The following is a 20,984-nucleotide window of genomic DNA, read 5'->3' as shown; positions in this document are numbered from 1 at the left end:
TTAAGAACAAGCTTCCTCAGGCAGGATCTTTAGGGGAGGGGTGAAGAATGAGGCAAAAAATAAAAGCCAGGAGAAAATTTTTCTAATTAAACTATACCTTCAAGCTAAAGGAAATCTCTCTTTTAAAAAAAATTAATGAAAGGATAGAAGAAAAAATTCTCTCACTTCACTTTGAGAAATCCTCGTTCTCCTGTCCCTGGAGTCACAGCAGTATTTGGGATCATTAGTCCAATCACAGCGAGAAGCTGAAGCTGGAGAAGGACAAATGAGTCTGCCCTGGTCACTAGTACACATCTTTACTGCCATAATTACAGACGCCCACAGGGAGGCACGAAGCCTCTCCATGGTGTTGGCGGCGGTGTTTCTTGTTTGTATTTTAGTGAACTTTAACTTTTTTTTTTTTCTTACAGTTTAAAAGAGTTAAGGGAGGTGACCTGGAAAGATGTTCACATTTTATTGTTGAGTGGAAAAACAGTTGATCACCACAAGATAAACATGGCTCCCCTTCACTTCGCCACTGGTCAAACCCAACTTCCATTTGAACAAACCCCTGAGGGTGAAGGAGTATCTCTGCAGTTTTCCCAGGAAAGAGTGTTTTGGGCAGGAGGAAGGGCCAGTGCAAAGGCCCTGAAGCAGGCACCGTGCCTGGTATATTTGAGAACAGCAAGGGAATGAAGATCGGAGGTGAAATCAGCGCACATTGGCAGGTGGAGGGCAGGTGGGAGTGTGGAGTTTTCATCAGTATTGTGGAACATTTCATCAAAACACTGTCAGAAACCCTCTTCATACATGTACGGGTATGCTGAAAACAGAAAGGGGCTGTACCAACCTTTTGTTTGAGTGAAAATAATCTAAAATCAATGTGCAGATAAAGCAGATAGGAAGTCCCAGTTTATGTACACACACTCAGTCATGGGCTCACACAGGCGCATGCTCGAAGCGTCCTCTCTGAAGAGCAGGAACTGTGACGATGGCAGCCTGGAGCCTTGGGCTGATTGGGCTGATGTCGAATAAAGCCACAGCACTAACATTAATGACTTCTGATGACTTGGGTCGGTCATTAAACTAATAAGCCCATCTCCAAATTAGCACAGCACTGGAGCCAGAGAGCATTTAATCAAGCTGCCTTCATCCTTTCAGACATGGCACACTTGGCCAAAGTGACTGTGGGAGACAGGACGGGGACCCTCATCTGATAATTTTATCACTTGCTTGCCAGAGCGTGAAGGAATCGGTGTGATGAAGGTGCTCTGGTGGGTACTTCTCTCTGCCAGAAGGGAATGCTGGGGAAGAGCCAGCTTTTCCTCTCTAATTATATGCTATGCCTTTCTTTAAAAAAACAAAAACAAAAAAACTTGTGATTCATTTATTATTTACTATTTCAAATTTGTATTAATTGATCATTACCTTCTAAAGAGTTTCTCTGCCCTGGTTCCTTGCATTCTCTCCCCACCCCTCTTTTCTACCAAAAAAAAATGGATCCACCCCTGCTCAGCAACCAGTCTTGAAAAATCTCGGCTCTGCTGACTTCGCAAGGGGTCAGGGAGGTGCCAAGTGCTTACCAAGATTCAAGATTCCTCTCTTAAAACTTCCAGCTGAATCCTTCTTGTCAAATCCTTCTTGTCAAATCCTTCTTGTCCCCTGCCAGTGCCACCCTTTCTGAACAGTTTGTATTATTATCTGTAACTCCATCAGAGATGTGGCTGGCCAGCTTTTAGATTTTCTAGGACTTTCTTAGTTTTAGCACTGAAAACCTCATGTCCTGGGGACCCCTGAGTTCCAGGAAAACCAGGACGTCACTGTGTCAGGTTCACACTTCTGTTTTGTGTTGAGCTGCTGTTTTCCAGGAGTAAACTGGTTTTCCATGGTATGGGTAAAAGGTAAATTGCTAGCGATCCCCCATAAATCCCTCCCTCCATCCCTCTCTTAACCCCCTCTCCTTTTCTTGTCTCTGGCTTTTTCTTTCATCAAGAAGGGTAAATGAGTTAATGCTTGGTGCCTTGGAAACTTCTCTGTCATAAATGCACCAACCCCCAAATCTGAACATGACTCCGTTGCCTTTGCAGGCCCCCTGAGTCGGTTCCCATGCCCCAGGTCATCCCTGGTGGTCCCCCATCTCCTACCTGGAAGGGTCTGGTTCCCAAAGCTTCCTTCTAAGATATTGTCCTTCATGGCTACAGGGGATCTGCTCAATTTAGGTTATCCTTATTCCCAAAAAGGGGGTAATCCCTGCCTTTTCTTCCTTACAAGAAGATTTAGCATAGAAAAAGCCACGGAAAACACCCAGGGACTTCCTCTCCTGTGGTTGCTGTTGTCTTGGATAGAGATGGAAAGACGGATGCCCTTGAGTGCGTGTGCACGTGGTGGCCCTCTTGCTGAAGAGCTCGCCCATGGCCCTTAGCACAGGGCCCTCCCTAGTTATGAGAGGGACTGAGTGTTGATCCTACAAAAAGAATATGCTGGGAGCGGGGTCCAGAGTCTTGCAAACACTTCCTCAGGCCTAGGGCCACCTCCTGGTTGGAGGATGGAGGCAGGGGTGAGGAGGGTAGGAGGGGGTGGGTGAGGCCCTCAAACTGCATGAATGGAACAGAGGAGGAATTAAGCAAACCCCATCCCATTTGGAGGTGATTATTATGTGATTGCCAGAAACTTCCTTGAGGGTGGCTTAATGGATCGATATTTACTGAATTCTTATGCTAGATGTTGTCCTGAGTGTTGAGAGGCCAGTGTTACAGTAGAGGAAACAGAAAACATGTTTATGAAGCCTTCCATCTGGGTAGATGGCCATTTATTCCTCTTCTGAAATTCTACTGAACACTTATTAGGACCCAGCCACTGAATGCACATGACAATAGTCCCCCTTATCCACTGGGAATTCTTTCAAAGACACCTGGCTCAGTGAATGCCTGACACCACAGGTAGTATCGAGCCCTATATATACACTGTTTTCTCTACACATACATAACTGTGATAGAGTTTAACTTATAAGTGAAGCACAGTAAGAAACTACTATTGTTATTATAACTAATAATAAAATAAAGTCCTTACAACAATATACAGTACTAAAATGGCCAGGATCACTATTTTTGTACTTTGGGGCCACTATTATGTATAATAAGAGTTACATAAGCACAAGTACTGTGATACCCCAATAGTCAATCTGATAACCAAGATGGCTACTTAAGTGACTAATTGGTAGGTAGAGTATACAGCATGGATACTCTGGCTAAATGAATGCAGTGTATTCATTTTACAGCATGAGGTTTTTGTCCCCCTATTGGGCATGATATGCTATTTAAAACTTATAAATTGTTTATTTCTGGTATTGACAACCAAAACTGTAGGAAGCAAAATTGAGGAGAAGGGGGTACTACTGGATTTCTTTGAATTCTCATCCTTCTCAATGAGGAAATGGAGCCAGAGAAAGGAAGTGACTTACCTGATGGAGTTCAGGCTTCTGTGCACAGGTCTTGTCTTCTGTGTCATGCCGCCTCTCTTTCCCTAAGTGTCCAGTCAGCGTGAGCTGCAGTGGACCTCTGTGACTGGTAATGTGTACACAGATCATCTGAGAAATCTGGTTAAAATGCATGTTCTGCTGCAGTTGATCTGACAGGTGGTCCAAGGTCAGGATTTTCTAACAAACTCCCAGGTGGCCTGCAGGTCAGACTTTGGGTGTGAATGAGCTCCGTTCCGCTCCAGTAACAAGCATCCCCAAATTTCCATGGTTTTTTAATGTTTTTAATTTTTATTTATTTTTAGAACTCAGGGTTCTACCACTGAGCTCCCTCCCCAGTCTCTCAGGGTATTAAAATAAAATACTCATTTCTCATTCATGCTACATGTTCGTCCTGGGCTCAACAAAGACTGTGCGCCACATTTTCTTCACTTTAAGAAGAAGGATAATGGAGAGTCCATCAGCTGGAATACAGCTGGCTTTCCTGCCTTCAGTTCCCGTATCTGCAGACTGAACACACCTTAGATAGAAAATATTTGCAATGAAAAGATTCTGTATTGAACACGCACAGAATAGAGGGTTTCCTTGTTTTCCTCTACGTGATACAGTGTAACAACTATGTACATAGCATTTACATTCTTTCAGGAATTATAAATGATAGAAAAGAGATGTAAAGTACACTGGAGGATGTCTGTAGGTTCTGCACGAACACTGCACAATTTTATATAAAGCACAGATTTTGCTATAAGCAGGAGGTCCTGGATCCAGTGCTTTGAGAATACAGAGAGATGACCGTACTGCTATTTGCAAAGACAGAGGAGAAAGATGGCTGGTGTTATACACAACTGCTGAGTCCCACAGCAGCAATGAAATGCCACAGTCAGGAAGATCATGACACATTGGCCACAGTTAGTCACATGACCCTGACTAACCCCAAGGAAGTCAGAGATTGCCTCCTGAGTTCGGGAAAGACGTGAGCTGGAAATATTTGGTAAGCATCAGTAAAACTATTATACTTTCTCTATAAATCCACGCAGCAAATATTCAACAACCAACACCGAGAGAGGCCCTGTAGGGGATAATCAGAAACTTCTTGCTGTCTTATAAATGAATGCTGGCTACTTCAACAATTAAATTCTTTTTTTTTTTTTTTTTTTGAAAATGACAGGTCATGCATGCATACCAACAGTACATCAAAAGTTTTGCAACTTTAAAATATGCAGTGATTACAAACAAAGTTTTTGGGCTTATGCAAATTTGGAATTGCACAAGACTTTCCAAGTAAAAACAATTGCATAAGCCAGGAGTGACTGTGTGTTTTAAGTGATTGCCCGGTAGGCATTTGCAGACTGTATTTATTTTTATTTTTTGGCTTATCATTTTAGGCTAACAGCTTTCTGTATATTGGCTTTTCCAGAGTACTTCATTTTCTCAGACTATAGTATTCTGTGATGGATTTAATCAATCATTTCTATAAACTATTTAGCTTGACTCTAACTTTTTTGTTATAATTTTTTTCAAGAATAATTAAAGATAGTCACCTTGTTGTACAAAAGGTGTCCTGAGCTTACTGTTCCTGTCTAACCAAGATTTTAGCAATTTTTTTGGGGGGGGCAGTACAGAGGACTGAATTTAGGACCTTAAGCTTTCTAGGCAGGTGTTCTACCACCTGAGCCATGCTTCCAGCCCCTGTAACTGAGATTTTACATCCTTTCAGCAACAGCTATCCTGGTGTCCCCTCCTTCCCAGCCCTGGGAAGCACCATTCTGCTCTCTGCTTCTATGAGTCCCATGTTTCTAGCTTCCACATATAAAGTGAGATTATGACATATTTGTCTTTGTGACTGGTTTAGTTCACTTAAACTAGTGTGCTCTGGGTTTGCCCATGTTGTCAGAAAGGGCAGCATTTCATTCTTTTGAATATATACCTAGTAGTGAGATTTTTGAAGTTCTATTTTTTTATTTAAGGTTTTTGTTTGTTTAGTGGCACTGAGATTTGAACTCAGGGCCTCATGCTTCCTAGGCAGGCACTCTACCACTTGAGCCACTCTGGCAGGCTTTAACTTTTTGAGAAGTATCTTTGCTGTTTTCCATAATGTCTCCACTAATTCTGCTATTATTTCCAACATACAGTGAGTGAACTGGCAGAAAAATATTTCAGAATATTTATTTCTTTAAGAAAAAAAACTTCTGTGAGGAGATGGCCCAGTGAAAGACTGAATGGTTTTAGGGTTTTGATACAGAATGTCCAAATGCCACCATGAAACTGCTTAGATTCTTGCTGATATCACATGAATGCCCATTGCCTCTCGACAGTAAATAGATTTTAATTAGAAATTTGTGAGCAAAAGATCTTATTACAATTATGGCTTGTGTTTCTTTGGTAAGTAATGTGTATGAATATAAACCTTTAAAGTATTCATTAGTGAAGTTTTCATTCTCTCTCTGTTTCAATTTCATTTTGATTTCCCTTTGAATTTTAGTCTTGCTTATTCTACTTTACGTAAAAGACCACTTAATCCTTTGTTTAACGTCTAAGTAGCTAAAATTCTTCCCAAAGTTTCTCTTGCCTTTAAAATGGACTTTTCAAAAATAAATAAATGAACTCATTGGGAGGGTCCTGAATTTCTTTCTTTCCTTCCTGTCTCCCTTCCTCTCTTCTTCCCTCCCTCCCTCCCTCCCTTCCTTCCTTTCTTTCTCTCTTTCTTTCTTGAGGTTTGAGCTCAGGGCCTGGTGTTTTCTAGGCAGGTCCTCTACCACTTGAGACATGCCCCCAGCCCAAAGGGTCTTCATTGACACAAGTTTTATGGCAACATTTTCATAGTATGTGTAAAAAAATTTTAAAACTGAATACAACTTGACAAAGCAATTCCACTTCCAGTATCCCCAGCCACCGCCCAAGGAAATACAAATGAATGTGTTGAACTATTTGAGTATCTGCTTCTTCATTGTAGTGTTGCAAATTGTAGCAAGTTGTTTACATTTCCTGAGAACATCCCATTCATTCCTTCCTGTGCTTCTGTTCCCTTAATCCTGAAAATGTTGAGTCATGGTTGCTACCACAGATAAACATGTCATTTTATTCTTCTGGTTTTTGTTTTGCTTGTATAAAAATGGAGATAATAAATAGGTAGATAGGTAGACAAATAGGTGATAGATAATCAATTATAGGTCAACATTGATAAATATAGATATGATAAGGGTAGAAATTATAGATAGAGATGGATAGGTAGGTGGATGGATGCACAGATAGATTAATTAGATAGTTGGATAGATTTGATATATAGAGAGAGAGAGAAAGAGAGAGAGATAAATATAGATATATAGATATATAGGGAGTCCTACTGATTTCCTAATTGAATTCGCACCCAAATTGCACGTGGACCTCATGGCCTGGCACAAATCCAAGCCCAGGCTCCACCGGCAGAGGGTGACTCAGAGGGGCCGGGTGGGGCCCAGGCGTGGGGCAGAGCGTGAGCAGTGGCGTTGGGAACAGAAGCCAAGAATCAGAGAGAAAACAGGGGCGGCTGAGTCACCCTCAGAGTGCACAGCTGAAGCGCAGACCTGTCAGGTCCCCGCCCCGTGAAGCCCCCTGCTACTTCCCTGTCCCCAGGCTCTGCCCCAGTGCCCAGGTCCCAGGCTGCACCCGCCAGCTCTATTGGCCATTGTTTCTGACCCACACACACCAAGCGGACTCCTGCCCCAGGGCCTTTGCTCTCCAAGTTCTCTCTTCCAGGGACATTCTTCCTTGAGAGGTGACTGTCTTATTTATCACTCAGTTCGAAAGTCATGTCCTTGGTTGGAATGGTCCTCTCTAACCCCTCTAACATGAAGCGACAGTCTAGTTCCTTGTAGGGAGGCAGCCCCTCCCTCACGACTCAGTTCTCACCTGCCAGGGTCCCCACTCACCTCTTCAGCTGTGATGTCAGGGTCCTATCTGGATGTGGCCATGCAGGGGACACTGTTGGGGCTTCCTCTCAACCCATCCAGGATGTGCTATCACTGCTCAGAGAACCCAGTCTCTTTTCACCTTTGATTGTACACCAAATGTCCTTTGTTTATCCTGATCTTGGGGTGAGATTCAGAGGCTATACCCCACTCAGGAATCTTTAAAAGCACAAAAGAAGGTAGCAGGTATGTAATAGAAGTTACTGTGCTCCAGGAATTGTGATAGGCAATGAAGGTGAAAACTCTCTCCCTCTAATCCAGACTCTCTCAGGCAGTCTGCATTTTGCTGCAGTTCCCACCACTCCCTATTGTGATCCCTAGCCTGCTCTACTCCTTTCTCACTCACCCTGAGCCCTTCGGCATTTGAGATCCTAAAATTTATTGTTGAATTTGTGAAGGTGTTTGGAGCCCGTTTAAGCAGGGCAAATGACAAACCCATTTTGTTACTAATAAGGGAGACAGACAGGTAGATATAAGTCTACCTACAAAGTGATATTTCTTCACTCACTACTTGTTGAGCACATTCTATGCCTGGTCCTGGGCAGGGTGCTAGGTGCTATGAGCAGGGTGAGGCAGAGGCAGAATGTCTCAGGAATGTTTCAGAGAATCCCTTTACTCACCCTGGGGATCCAGATGTGTTTCCTGATTGAGTTCACAAGTCTTCAGGGTATACAGTATTTCAGGCAGAAGCCATAGAGTCTGGGGGTGAGAGCATGAGGGAGTCCAGGGAAGTGTGGGTAATTCTACACGCAGACAGGGGTACAAGGGGACCAAGAAAATGACATTTGGTGTACAGCCAAAGGCAAAAAAAGAAACTGAGTCCTCTGAGCAGTGACAGCACATCCCGGATGGGTTGAGAGGAAGCCCAACACTGTCCCCTGCATGGCCACATCCAGATAGGACCCTGACATCACAGAGTGAAGAGTCCAGAAGGGGAAGTAGAGGCCAGATAACAACTTGTTGTTTTGGTTTGGGTTTTTGGCTCACACAGCATTTTAAAACATTTGTGCTCGTCCAGTCCAACTGTCATCCCAGCTACTTACGGGCATAGGGAGAAGGATCCAAGTCCCACACATGAGACTCTATCTGAAAAAAGAACCTAAAAGCAAAAAAAAAAAAAAAAAAAGCTGATGGAGTGGCTCAAGTGTTAGTGCACCTGCTTAGCAAGTACAGGGGCCTGAGTTCAAACCTCAGTGCTGTCAAACATTTGGGCAAAAATAACAGTTTTAAATGGGCAGATTTCAAATAACATAAAACCTATCAACTTATTTTTCCAATTTTTTAAAAATACGGGGTAAATCTGGCCACAGTGGGTCCACATTTGCATATTTCAGCTGCCAGCTCAGACCAAGTAGCTGCAACTCCAGTGTACCGCAGTCTCCACCCCTCCCTGTTGTCTCCCACTTCCTTTACTTATATTCCTCCCTGGCGCCTGCACACATATGGGCTTCTGATACCTGTTTTGGGATAGACTCTTAAAGGCTATTTCATTTTTACCTTAAAAGCAATGAAGATCCATTGGAAGCATCTGAAAGTGGGAAGTGAGTGGATTTTTGTGATTTGAGATGTACGTATTTACCAAAAGACAAGACCTGGACTGTTTATCACAGTAGTGTTTACAAGAACTCCTAACTGAAAACCACCCTTGTGTCTGCTTCTGGCAGGCTAGGGAAATAGTTGTCCCAGGGTGGGGAAGAGGAAAAGCAGAATGAGGGAGAATATGGTGGATGTGTTTTCCATCCATATGTGAAAATGGAAGAATGAAATCTTTTGAGATTCTTCTAAGAATGGAGGGCGGGGAAGAAGGAGAATGATGGAGCTAAGATACATTGTAAGCACAGATGTAAATATCAAAATATATCCTCCTGAACAACTATTACATGCTAATAAAATATAAAAAATTGTATGCTAACAAAATCATAAAAAAAGAAATTGCAAAAAAAAAAAATTGTCTCCAAGTGCAGTGACTCATGCCTCTAATCCAAGCTTCTCAGGAGGCAGAGATCAGGAGGATCACAGTTCGAAGCCAGCCCAGGCAAATAGTTCTTGAGACCCTACCTCAAAAATACCCAACACAAAAAGGGCTGGTAGAGTGACTCAAGGTGTAGGCCCTGAGTTCAAACCCAAGTACCACAAAAAAATGATAATAATAATAATCTCATATTCCCAGGCAAATCTCATCCAGAGGTTATAAAGAGCGGTCTACACTTCCCACTTAACACGATGACTCTTGCAAAACACAAAGACTCAAGAGCATACCCCTGAAATTCCATTTGAGTAAAGTGTGAAAAAAGAGACAAAATTCATCCAGGCATTGTTTGGTTGACCCTCCAGTGAGGGCATGCTATGTGTGTCCCTCTTGGCTGGTTAAGCCATGTGTTTAGTGTGTGACAATTCGTCAAGCTGGAGTCCTGCAGTCTGTGCCCTTTTCTTTCTGTACCCAACTAGAAAGCTTTAAAACCAACCATTTCAGCATTTAGAAATGATGGTGGCTGTCTGGGGACAGTGGTCAGCAAACTTGAAGTGCGTGGAGTTAAGTTAAACAAGACAAAAGCCTTGGCTGGTGGAGTGGCTCAAGTGGTGGAGTGCCTGTCTAGTGAGCGTGAGGCCCTAGGTTCAAATCCCAGCACCACCAAACAAAAGGAGGAAGAGGAGAAGGAGGAAGGAAGGGGAGAAAGAGGAGTGAGAGGAGGGGAAGGATGAGGAGGAGGACGAGAAGAAGGAGGAGAAGAAAAGCCTGTGGGTCTTGGATCTGCAGAGGAAGATCCGACTGGAGGGAGGGGAGTTTGGGGGGGGCAGGAAAGTCATCCTAAGAAACCCCAGGCTCTGAGCACAGTGAGAGGCAAGAGTGTGTTTTCTATCAACTCTGGTGGACGTGACCAGAAAACCACATAGCAGCCCTTGCACAGAGTTAAGGTTTAAAGGGAAAAAGGAAGACTTTCAGATGAAATGTTTATTTGCCTAAAAATAATAAGAAGAATACTAATGAAAATGTCACCTTAAAAACCAGGTAGGTCCTCTCCATCAAGGCACCCCATGACAGGGTGGTGCAGCAGTGCCCCTCTGCCTCTCTCGCCATCTGCTCTCTCCTGCTTGGTCCCCTCCCTTCCACCACTCCAACATCTTTATCAAATGCTTGTTGAAAACACGGGGAGGAAAAACCTCTCAGCAGTGAAAGCTTTAAGTTGTCGCCTCCTGTTCTTCTCGGGTTTCTAAGACGCTGAGGCCTAGGGAATCTGTTCCTAATATCCTCTGTCTGTCTCTGTTAGCGTTTTGCTCCCTTCTACCCCAGCGAGGTTCTGACCCCTGGTGTCTCTTGGGGACCAGGGCTTTAGAGAGGGGGTCAGGCTTGTCAGAGAGGGAGCAGCCAGGGCTGCCTGGAATGGCCACATCCCCCGGCTCCATTAATACATTTAACCTGCAAGAGGCAGAGCTCCAACTGAGATTAGATTACGGGGTTGGGGAAGGTGGCCCTGCAAATGGCAAACACTGGTGCGTGGGGCTGAGTTAATCCCTGTTGACACGCAGCCACTGTGAGCCGTGTTGAAGGCGGTGGGCCCGTCTGCAGCTCAGTGGGCCTCGATGCCCAAAGGGGGAGGTGAGGCCCAGGGAAAGCCCCTGGAAGCCTGTCGCTTTCAATCTGAGAGTGCCCTGAATGTGCACGTCATGATTTAAAGGTCTCCTGGTACCAGCTAAATGTCCCAGCTTCCTGTGGGCAATGAGGTCGATTTCATCTTTCTTCAGAGCAAGCTTTGGATGTGAGGAATTTGCTGAAATGTTCACCTCCCTGCAAGTCTGTGAATAATATCATCACTCATTCAGTCAACAAACATGGGCGATTGCTTTTTGTGGGGGTTTCTTGCATAGTTGTGTTAGATATCAACTTTTTTCTAGTCAATTAACTTTTTCTTTTTTTTATTGTTGTGCTGGGGGTACTTTGTGACATTTACAAAAGTTCTTACAATGTATCAAATATATACTTGAATTCACCCCTCTACCATTCTCCTTTATCCCCACTCCCCCCAATAGTTTCAACACGTATCTTTTTTCTTTTTTTGCACTACTGGGTTTGAACTCAGGGCCTACACCTTGAGCCACTCCACCAGCCCTTTTTTTGTGATTTTTTTTTTTTTTTTTGAGATAGGGTCTCGTGAACCATTTGTCTGGGCTGGCTTTGAACCTGATCCTCCTGATCTCTGCCACTGGCACCTGGCTCATTTTTTCATTTACATACATGTACACACAGTATTTGCAACATATTTACCTCCGACACCCTTTCCCACCAACTCTCCCCGCCCATTGGTACCGTCCATCGCACACCCCACCCCAGGCAGGACTCATTCTGCCCTCCTGTTCTCTGATTTTGTAAAAGAAAACAAAATGACATTTTTGGTTGCTTGAGACAGCTATGTAAGGAGTTTCCTTGTGACATTTCCAGGTATGTATGTATTATAACCTGAATTGGTTCATCCCTCTATTTTTCTCCTTTCTACCTTAGTCCCTTTCTTATGGTGATTTTAACAGGTTTAAAAATTCCATATTCATTCTTGTATAGAAAGTACATCAACCATATTCACCTTCTTAACTTCCTTCTCTCACCCTCTGCCTCTGGTGCGCGATCTCCCTTAGCTATCAATTCAGTGGGAGACATGCAAAGGGTGGGTGTCCAAGCCTCCCCTCCTCACTGCAGGGCACTGCGCAAATTTAAATTCCTCTGAGCCTCAATTTCCCCATTCACAGCTTGTTTGGCCCCCTGTACCTCTTCTAGGACCCAGGACATCTTAGTAACTTAGTAAATATTTGAAAAATGAGAGTAACTATAGAAAAAAACACAGCTAACTAGAAACACACATGCACGACAGAATCGAGAGGACTAACAGTTCATTGAAATGCTGTGCTGTCTACTATATTTTATGGTAGCAAGTTTTGTAATTTTTTTTTTTTTGCGGTACTGGGGTTTGAACTCAGTGCCTACACCTTGAGCCACTCCACCAGCCCTTTTTTGTGATGAGATTTTTTTTTTGATATAGGGTCTCTTGAACTATTTGCCCAGGCTGGTTTTGAACCAGGATCCTCCTGATCTCTGGCTCCTGAGTAGCTGGGATTACAGATGTGAGCCACCAGCACCCAGCAAGCTTTGTAATTTTACCCCCTACCCCAAGCCTGCTTCCAGCTCACTAGCTAAGGCACAACAGACAAGAGGATAAGTGTGTCTGGACCACTGCTGGGAGCATATAAATATTGGGTAAATACTTCTTAAATTGTTGATTGAATGAGTGAAAGGATGGCTGTAATGTGTCTTTGGATCATCCTTCCTGGAGAAGCAGCCTGCTGACTGTATAACAGTTCTGATCATCATTTTATTCATCTTCTGTCCTTTTCAGTAAGGTCAATTGGTTTCTTTTTAAAATTTCATTGATCCATCATAAATTTTGCACCTTGCACACAGGCTGCATAGACAACAATCTCTCTTGGTTTCTACCTTTATCACTTGTTAGTTGAGTGACTCTAGGCACATCATATAGCTTTTCTGGGCATCCATTTTCACGTTTATAAAATGGGCAAAATAACAAACCCCCCTTAGAAGGATGTTGTGAGGTTCAAGTGAGCCCAGTGCCTCAGGCTCCTCAGTAGCTGCTACTGCTACTCGAAATGTTGATGTTTTAAAAACAGATCTACTTGGGACAATAGAGAAACTACAAATAATATTAGAAAGGAGAGGATGGAGACAGGGGGACTATTTTTTCACACCTTTATTGAGGTCTGACTGACGTTCAAACAACCACGTAGTTAACGTGTAGAACTCCATGGTTTCACCCGTGAATCCATCACTACAATGTTTACCATAAATGTTTCCATCACCCCAAACATTTTCTCCTGCCCTCATTCTTTATTACTTTTTTGGGGTAATAAGACCACTGAACATAAGACCTACCCTCAACTGGGCACCGATGGCTCACTCCTGTAATCCCAACTACTCAGAAGGCAGAGATTAGGAGGATCATGGTTTGAAGCCAACCTGGGCAAAGAGTTCAAGAAACCCTATCTCAAAAATACCCAACACACACACACACACACACAAAAGATCTACCCTCTTAGCAGTATCTTAAGTACACAGACGACCATGCAGAGTTCTCCAGGACGTACTCACCTTGCATACCTGAAGCTGTGTATCCCTGAATCAACACCTCTTTAATTATTTACTCCCCTGACCCCTGGAAATCACCATTTTGCTCTCTGCTTCTTCTCAGGTTGGCTGCGTTAGTGGAACCTCATGTAAGTGGGATGTGGCATATTTGACATGAAGTAATCTGTGTCCAGATTACTTCACATAGTGTAATCAGTGTCTTCCAGATTCATCCACGTTGTCACAGATGGCAAGATTTTCTTCTTTTTCAAGGCAGAATAATTTTCCATTGTAGGCATATACCACATTTTCTTTATCCTGCCATCTGTCAACGTGCATTAAGGTTGCTTCTATGTCTTGAGTTAGCTCTCTCTAATACCTTGGGTTTGATTCCTTCTCTCCACATCCTCAGGCAGCACTTGTCATGTTCTTTTCAATATGGTGGCCCCCCGACAGGTGTGATGTAAAGCCTCATGATGGCTTTTCCTGGCCTTTCCCTGATGATCAGTGGTGCTGATCTTCTCCTGTACCTGTTGGTCATTCTTTTTTAGAATAAGGTTTATCTAATCAAGGCCTTTGTCCATTTTCTTTTTCTTTTTTGGGGGGGTGGAGGGACTTGGATTTGAACTCAGGGCTTCACATTTGCAAAGCGGGTGCTCTGCTGCTTGAGCCACTCCTCCAGTCCATTTTTCTCTGATTATTTTTTTGAGATGAGTTCTTGTGAACTACTCTTGCCTGTACTGGCCTCAAACATTGATCCTCCTGCTCTCAGCCTCCGAAGTAGCTAGGATTATAGGCTTGAGCCACTGGTGCCCAGCTCTTTGCCCATTTTTAAATTTGGTTACTTGGTGGTTTTGCTATTGAGTTGTTAGGAGTTCCTTATGCATTTTGGATATTAACCTGTGTATATAATCTGCTTGTAGATTATCCTTTAATAACAAGGCGTATGCTTCATAAACATCCTCCAGAGAGAGAGAAGGAGAGAGAGAGACAGAGAGAGAGGGACTTATAATTCACATGTTATCAAAATGATCAGTATTTGGGAAAGTACCTAGATTGAAGTCATAAAAACTGGAATAAACAAATGTCCTAGAGGATAATATTTAAACACGTGATCTCCAGAACAGGTTCAGGGGTCAATGTCAACTGTCAGTTTTTAACATGGAGGAAACTGATAATTGCCGTTATTTTTTCCAGACCCTGGGCAAGGGAGAGTCTTTTCTTCCTTTATGCTTTGAGGCCATGATAGCAGCCAAGCAGTACAGAAAGCAAAGCTATAGACCAAGTCCACTTAGAATAACAGATGGAAAATCCTCACCAAAAGATCATTTCTACCCCAAATCAAAACATACTGTAAGAGTCATAAAGAGGCATTTGAAAAATTGCCAGTATATACACACCAAAAATCATACAGAAAACTTGAAACTTGAAGAGTAGGACTTTTTTTTTTGTCTTTTTGAAATCAGTGTATTTTAGGGCTGGGAGAGTGGCTCAAGTGGTAAAAGCACTTACCTAGCAAGCATGAGGCCCTGAGTTCAAACCACAGTGCCTCCAAAAAAAAATTTTTTTCAATTGTACAAGGGGGTTTCATTGTGATATTTCCACACATGTATGTAATGTACTTTGAATAAACTCAGCCCCTCTAAGGATAGTTTGGGTTTTTTTTTTGCCAGAACTGGGGGTTTGAACTTGGAGCTTTGTGTTTGCTAGGCAGGTACTCTCCCACTGGAGCCACACTCCCAGCCCAGGCTAGGTTTTTAAAAAGACATTCTAAAATTTTTCAGTCTCTAACCACATGCAGGGTGATATTAAATGGTGTGCTTTTATTGGAATTAAAATAAGACAGGGATGCTCACTGCCCCCAGGAACACTGAAGTCAGCCCTTGAATGACTGGGCAAGGTGAGGATTCATAAATGAGAGATAAAGAAAGAGATGAAGAGACATGAGAAGGGGATGCCACTGGAAAATGATACAACATTCTGTTAGAAAGCTCAAACGAAACCATCAAGACCCAAAGGAGAATTTAGTTATATTGCCAAATTCCCAATAAAACGCTCCCCTATCAATAGCTTTCTTAAACAACAGTGATTAGGAACATTAAGAAGACCCAGTTTCAATAGCAACAATTTTCATTAAATGCCTAGGGAAAAACTTAGTACAAAATATATAATTCTAATGTGCAGAATATCACTAAACATTTTTTAAAGTCCTGTAATCCCAGCTACTTAGGAGGCAGAAATCAAGAGGATAGAAGATCAAGACAAGCCTAGGCAAAAAGTTAGCAAGACTCTATCTTATACGGAAAAAAAAAAGTGTATGCCTGTAATCCAGGTTACTCAAGAGATGTATGTAGTATAATCATAGTCCAAGCAAAAAGTGTGAGACCCTATTTGGAAAATAACCTAAAGCAAAAAAGCTGGAGCTATGGCTCAAGTGATAGATCAGTTAAGCTCAAGGTTCTGAGTTCAAACCCCAGTAACAGCCTCCCCCCAAAAAGACTTGATTAAATGAGAGAGTTGACATTGTCAAGATGTGACCTCCCAATTACATAGAAGTAATGCAATTCTAAATCAAAATACCAGTGATCAGCTTTGTGAGGTGCTAGGTAGGGGAAGGCTTGCGCTAGAAGTGTTCCCAAGTTCATGTGGTTGACAAGTGCCTGAGACCGGCTGGGAATTCTTCCAGTGGTGATGGAATTCACCTTTCTGAATAATATAGTGATCTAGCTGTCACAACCGAACCATGTGCCTCAGAGGGAAGGTTCATAGAATGTGCAGGAGTAGACTTTCTTGTGACTTATATGTGACAAAGATGGCAGCAGGAGTCTAGGTTTTTCACAGATAGGCATTGGGACCGCTGGGGCCCATGGTAAAGGCTCCCTTTGAGCTTAATCTCATGTCACTGTGTCTTTTCCAGCATCTCCATCACCAAACACTGGGCTCCTCCAGGGTACAGAAGAAAGGAAAGTAGGTAGGGAGGGTGGAGCCCACCCAGGGTGAAATCCCAACCTCCTCCAGGTCATCTGAGGCAACAGTTACTTGGAGCACTAAAAATTCCTCTGATCACACAACTGTTTCTCAGTCTGGAGTTCAGGGACGATGAGCTGGGATGCCCTGTCAATCCACTGAGTGTCTATGGAGACCAGCCCGCTTAGGAGGAGGCAAAATGGTGCCATGGGAAGGGTACAGACCTGAGTTCAAATTCCATCTTTGCTACTTGTTAGCTATGTAATGATGTACAAAAGGGGAGCTTTGCTACCTAGCTCAGGGGGTCTCAAGAGAAATAAATCTGATTTCCTGGAACCTCATTTCAGCCTCTCCATGCCTCTGTCTATAAAACAGAGGTCTTATCCATATCTACTTCATGGGGTTGCTATGAGGATTCAATGATTTCATGCAACAAAGAGTCTCTCTCTCCAAACAGCTTCCTTGCGGCACAGCACTTCAAAATGCTTTAAAAAGACTTTCCAGTGCTGTCAGCATAGGTGTTCAGGGTGTTCAGCTAAGAATGAGCCCACATAGGTCACGGACGGCATATGAGGCTGGAGATGTCAAGCAGTGAGTTCTGCTGCTCTGGAAATGGTGGGTAATGTGGTCACAGCCCTCGAGGTCCCCTCCAATCCCCTAATGTTGTTAGCCCACCCAGCTAATGGCACCACGAGACTCTTCATGGTAATTTGAAGGCAGTGTTTCCCACCCACTGGTGCCAGAAGAAGAAACCAGATGGCTTCTCACCCAAGGTAGCTTACTTCCTCCAACATCTCGGTATCTTTCAGTCCCAGGTAGAGGAGGTAAAGCCAGGTGTGCAGGTGAACTTTGGCATTACGTATGCATGGACTTCCTGTAGCCCTGTGTCCTCACACAACTGTTGGAACGTCCAACTGTCCTGCTAAAGTCAGCCAGAGTGGAATACCTTAGAAGTGGGAAAAGTATTCGGATCACCAGTTAGTGTATTTGGAGAAATAACCAGAGAGAAATCTATCTATAGAAACCACAAGATTTCTGGAAACAAGGGGAAATAAGACTTGATAACCATTCTGCTTAAAAACAAACCTCCTTCTCCAAGCTAGACATTTCCTTTCAACAGCTTTACAAATGATCCTCTTCCCTGAGAAAATGCTCAAGAGTACTGGATTTCAGGCAGTGAGAACTCTTGGTGCCACTGGGGTGAAGAGGGGAAAGAGCCAGAGAAGTTCCTGAGAGCTCCCAGATGCTGACGTCACTCCTGGCTCACTCTCCAGGCCAAGCAAATAAAACCCAATGCTCAGAAAACCTCAATGCCTAGTCATTGCTCAGATTGAAAAATGTAGGCTGACCTCGGACCTCACAGGCAAAAGTCAGTCACAGGCAAAAGTGTGAGATCCCACCTAAAAAACTAAACTAAAGCAAAAAGGGCTAGAGGGGTGGTTCAACTTGCCAAGTGCAAAACCCTGAGTTCAAACTTCAGTACTGCCAAAAAAAAAGTGAAATTTTCTAAAGTCATATGCAAAATGTTGTATAAGTGTCCAGTGATGTTTATACTTATTCCCAAATTCCAGTTCTCCCATGATGGAGGTACAGCTGATAGGCTGGAGTGATCTCAGACTTCAGAAAAATGTACCCTGTCTCTCAGAGTCCAGCCAGTACTTGCTAGTTGAAGGGCTTTTACCTCTTCTCTGGAGAAGGACATGAATGAGGATCACTTAAAATGCACTAGGTGCTGTTTGGAGGTCACTGAGTTCAGCCACCAGCCACAGCCCCCCACCACCTCCACCATGGGTCTGCTTAGTACTTGTGTAGATGGTCTTATAGCCACTTCAGAGCCAATTGGGTGGGACACATCACATGTGCTCTCTCTGGGACTTGGAAAAGAATTCAGAGGTGCTGGTCAGCCTCTGCTGGTTGGTTAAACCAAGTGGATAGAAGCAAGACATTGTAGGCTGGCCATGATTAGCCACTGGGATATGGAGCAGTCAATGCCACTGATCCTAGTAGCGGAAAGGAAGTAACGAGGATTAAAGACAGCAGGTGTGGGAAGAATGAAGGAGAGAGTGAGGGAGAGGATAGAAGAAAAAGAAGAAACAGAAGGAGAAAGAGAAGGGGAAGAAGAAAGAGAGGAAGGAGGAAGAGGAAGAAAAGGAGGAGAACGGGAAGGGGAAGGGGTCAGGAAGGAGAGTGGGGAGAAGGCGAAGAAGCTGAACCTGTGTATTTGGGGCACTGGATTGGATACCCCAGACCCTCGCCCATCTCAGTTGCCCCCACCCATGCTCACCCATATAAGAAGAAGAAGTAGGAGAGAGGGGGCGGGGGGAGAGAAGGAGAGTATGTTATGTGTGCATAGAAGAAATTTGTGGAAAAATGCCACTAAAACGGCAGTTTCTCTGGCTGCTGTGATTGAGTGATTTTTAGGCTCTTCATATTTTTCTGTATTGTCTGTGTGTTTTTCACAGCAGGCACATATTAATTTTACAATCAGCAAAAATGATGAATCTATTTCCATTTGGGGAAAATTTCCTTTAAAAGGAATGTATCTGGGGACACTAGCTTTTTCCCCTGCAAAGCCCGAGGGAGAGCTGGAGCCAGGCTCAGGCCTTTGTAGTAAATGTCTCCAGACCACAGTAAATCCAATCTTCTCATTTGGGGTTATTTGCTTTCCGGACGGCAAGGCTGTGATGGATCCCAGATTCACCACTCGCGGCACCTCAATCAGCTGTGTTTAGATGACGCTGTGACATAAGATTATGACATTTTGATGGGATTAGGAGATAACTTTGCTTTAATCTATAAAGTCCTGTATGCTTTGGGATCTGATTACCCTCTGATTCCCTTCCTCAGCCCAGCAATTAAGATGGGCCAGAATGCTTCTGTTAACGATCCCCATATTGAAAGCTCAGGAAATCAGAAATGGGTGGTTTTGTTTTCAGTTGTTTTTCTTCTTTTTTTTTTCCTTTTTCTACCCCCACCACCCGGGTTTGTTCACCTTTTTCCTTTCTGCTAAAGGATCTGGGCTGTCTCTCTGAGGTCCTTGTATTCAAATCCAATCGGGCTTTCTGTTTCACTTCCCTCTAGACTTTTGGTCTGACAAGATGGTCCAGCTGCAGATGGAACACAAGACCTTGACCATGCTAGGCAAGCGCTCTACCACAGAGCCATCCCTAGTGCTTCCGTCTCCACTTCTAGAAAAAGCCATCTTTGGGATGTCACCCTCTCTCGTTCTTTAATGGGGGAAGAGCTGGTGCTGTTTACTTCTGTCCTCTTTTCTTGCTGAGACTCACTCTTGGTACCATTAGTTCCAGCAGTGATAAGTGGATTTTTCAATCCATCCAAGAAATGATAGCACTTACACTTGCAAAGGCTTTCCTGAAACTCTTGCTTGGTTGGTTCACTATAACCACTTTGATCCTAGACTGCATTTTCCAAAGAGATCTGCTCCTAGAGGCCATAAGCTATAGGGAATTTTGCTCTTTGGTCAAAATATAAGTTTGCTCATTTCCACTAAAACACAGTTGCATAAATGCAAATCAAAAAACAACAGTTATGGACCCTAGAAGATGCTGCTTCAACGTCCTATATTTAAATTACATATCAGTGAGAAGCAATGGACCCATGGGCTGTGTATCTCCAGTGATGTCCAAGTTCAGCTCTCGTGGGCCTCTGCCTGGAAGGCCTCTCTGTACCTTCCCATTACCTGCTCACAGCTGGGTCTGACCCATCGGAAGCAGCCACTGGAAGCAGAAAACAGGAAACAGGAAGCAGGAAACAGGGAGAAGAGAGATGGCCAGAACTTATTTCCCTAAGTTTCTCCATACTGGGTCTGGAATTGGCAATTTATCAAGGCTACCTGTCCTATCTGGAGGCCCCTTCCAGGAGCTATAACTCTCCAGATTCTGGAAATTTCTCCTTCCCCACAGTCAGGCCTAGAGGACGTGATGTCGGGGTGCTCCATTAGCCTCTTGGGTTTCCTTTAACCCTGCACACACTTTTGCAAATGTCTCTCTAATTGTGTTTCCTTCTGTTCTTCTGTGGGACAAGCTTCTCTCTCTTGCCAGGACTCTGAGCAATGCCACCAGCATGGTTTACTGCTCGATTTCTGCCTCAGGAAACCTTCCATCCCAGACGCCACATCTCTTCCTTGGTACATGAACTTGGAGAGTGATGTCACATTCCTGAGCCATGGTTATGTCATATGTAAATTAAGTTACGTCATATGTAAAGGTGACAGCATATGACATTTAGTAGTCATTCAATAAAAGTTAGCTTGCCTCTTCTGTCTCCCACTCCCAACACCAATTCCTTTTTTCGTTTTTGGCATTACTGTGGTTTGGACTTGGGGCTTCCTGCATTCGAGGCAGGTGGTCTACCGCTTGAGCCATGCCTCCAGTCCCTTTTGCTTTGGTTATTTTGGAGATGGGGGGGGTCTCACAAATATTTTTGCCCAGGCCTGTTTGTACCGAAATGCTCCTATTTTACATTTCCT

This window comes from Castor canadensis, chromosome 18, assembly GCF_047511655.1.
Source record: "Castor canadensis chromosome 18, mCasCan1.hap1v2, whole genome shotgun sequence".
NCBI classification, from domain to species: domain Eukaryota; kingdom Metazoa; phylum Chordata; class Mammalia; order Rodentia; family Castoridae; genus Castor; species Castor canadensis.
The sequence above is the reverse complement of the archived record's forward strand: the minus strand, read 5'-3'. Positions refer to the sequence as shown.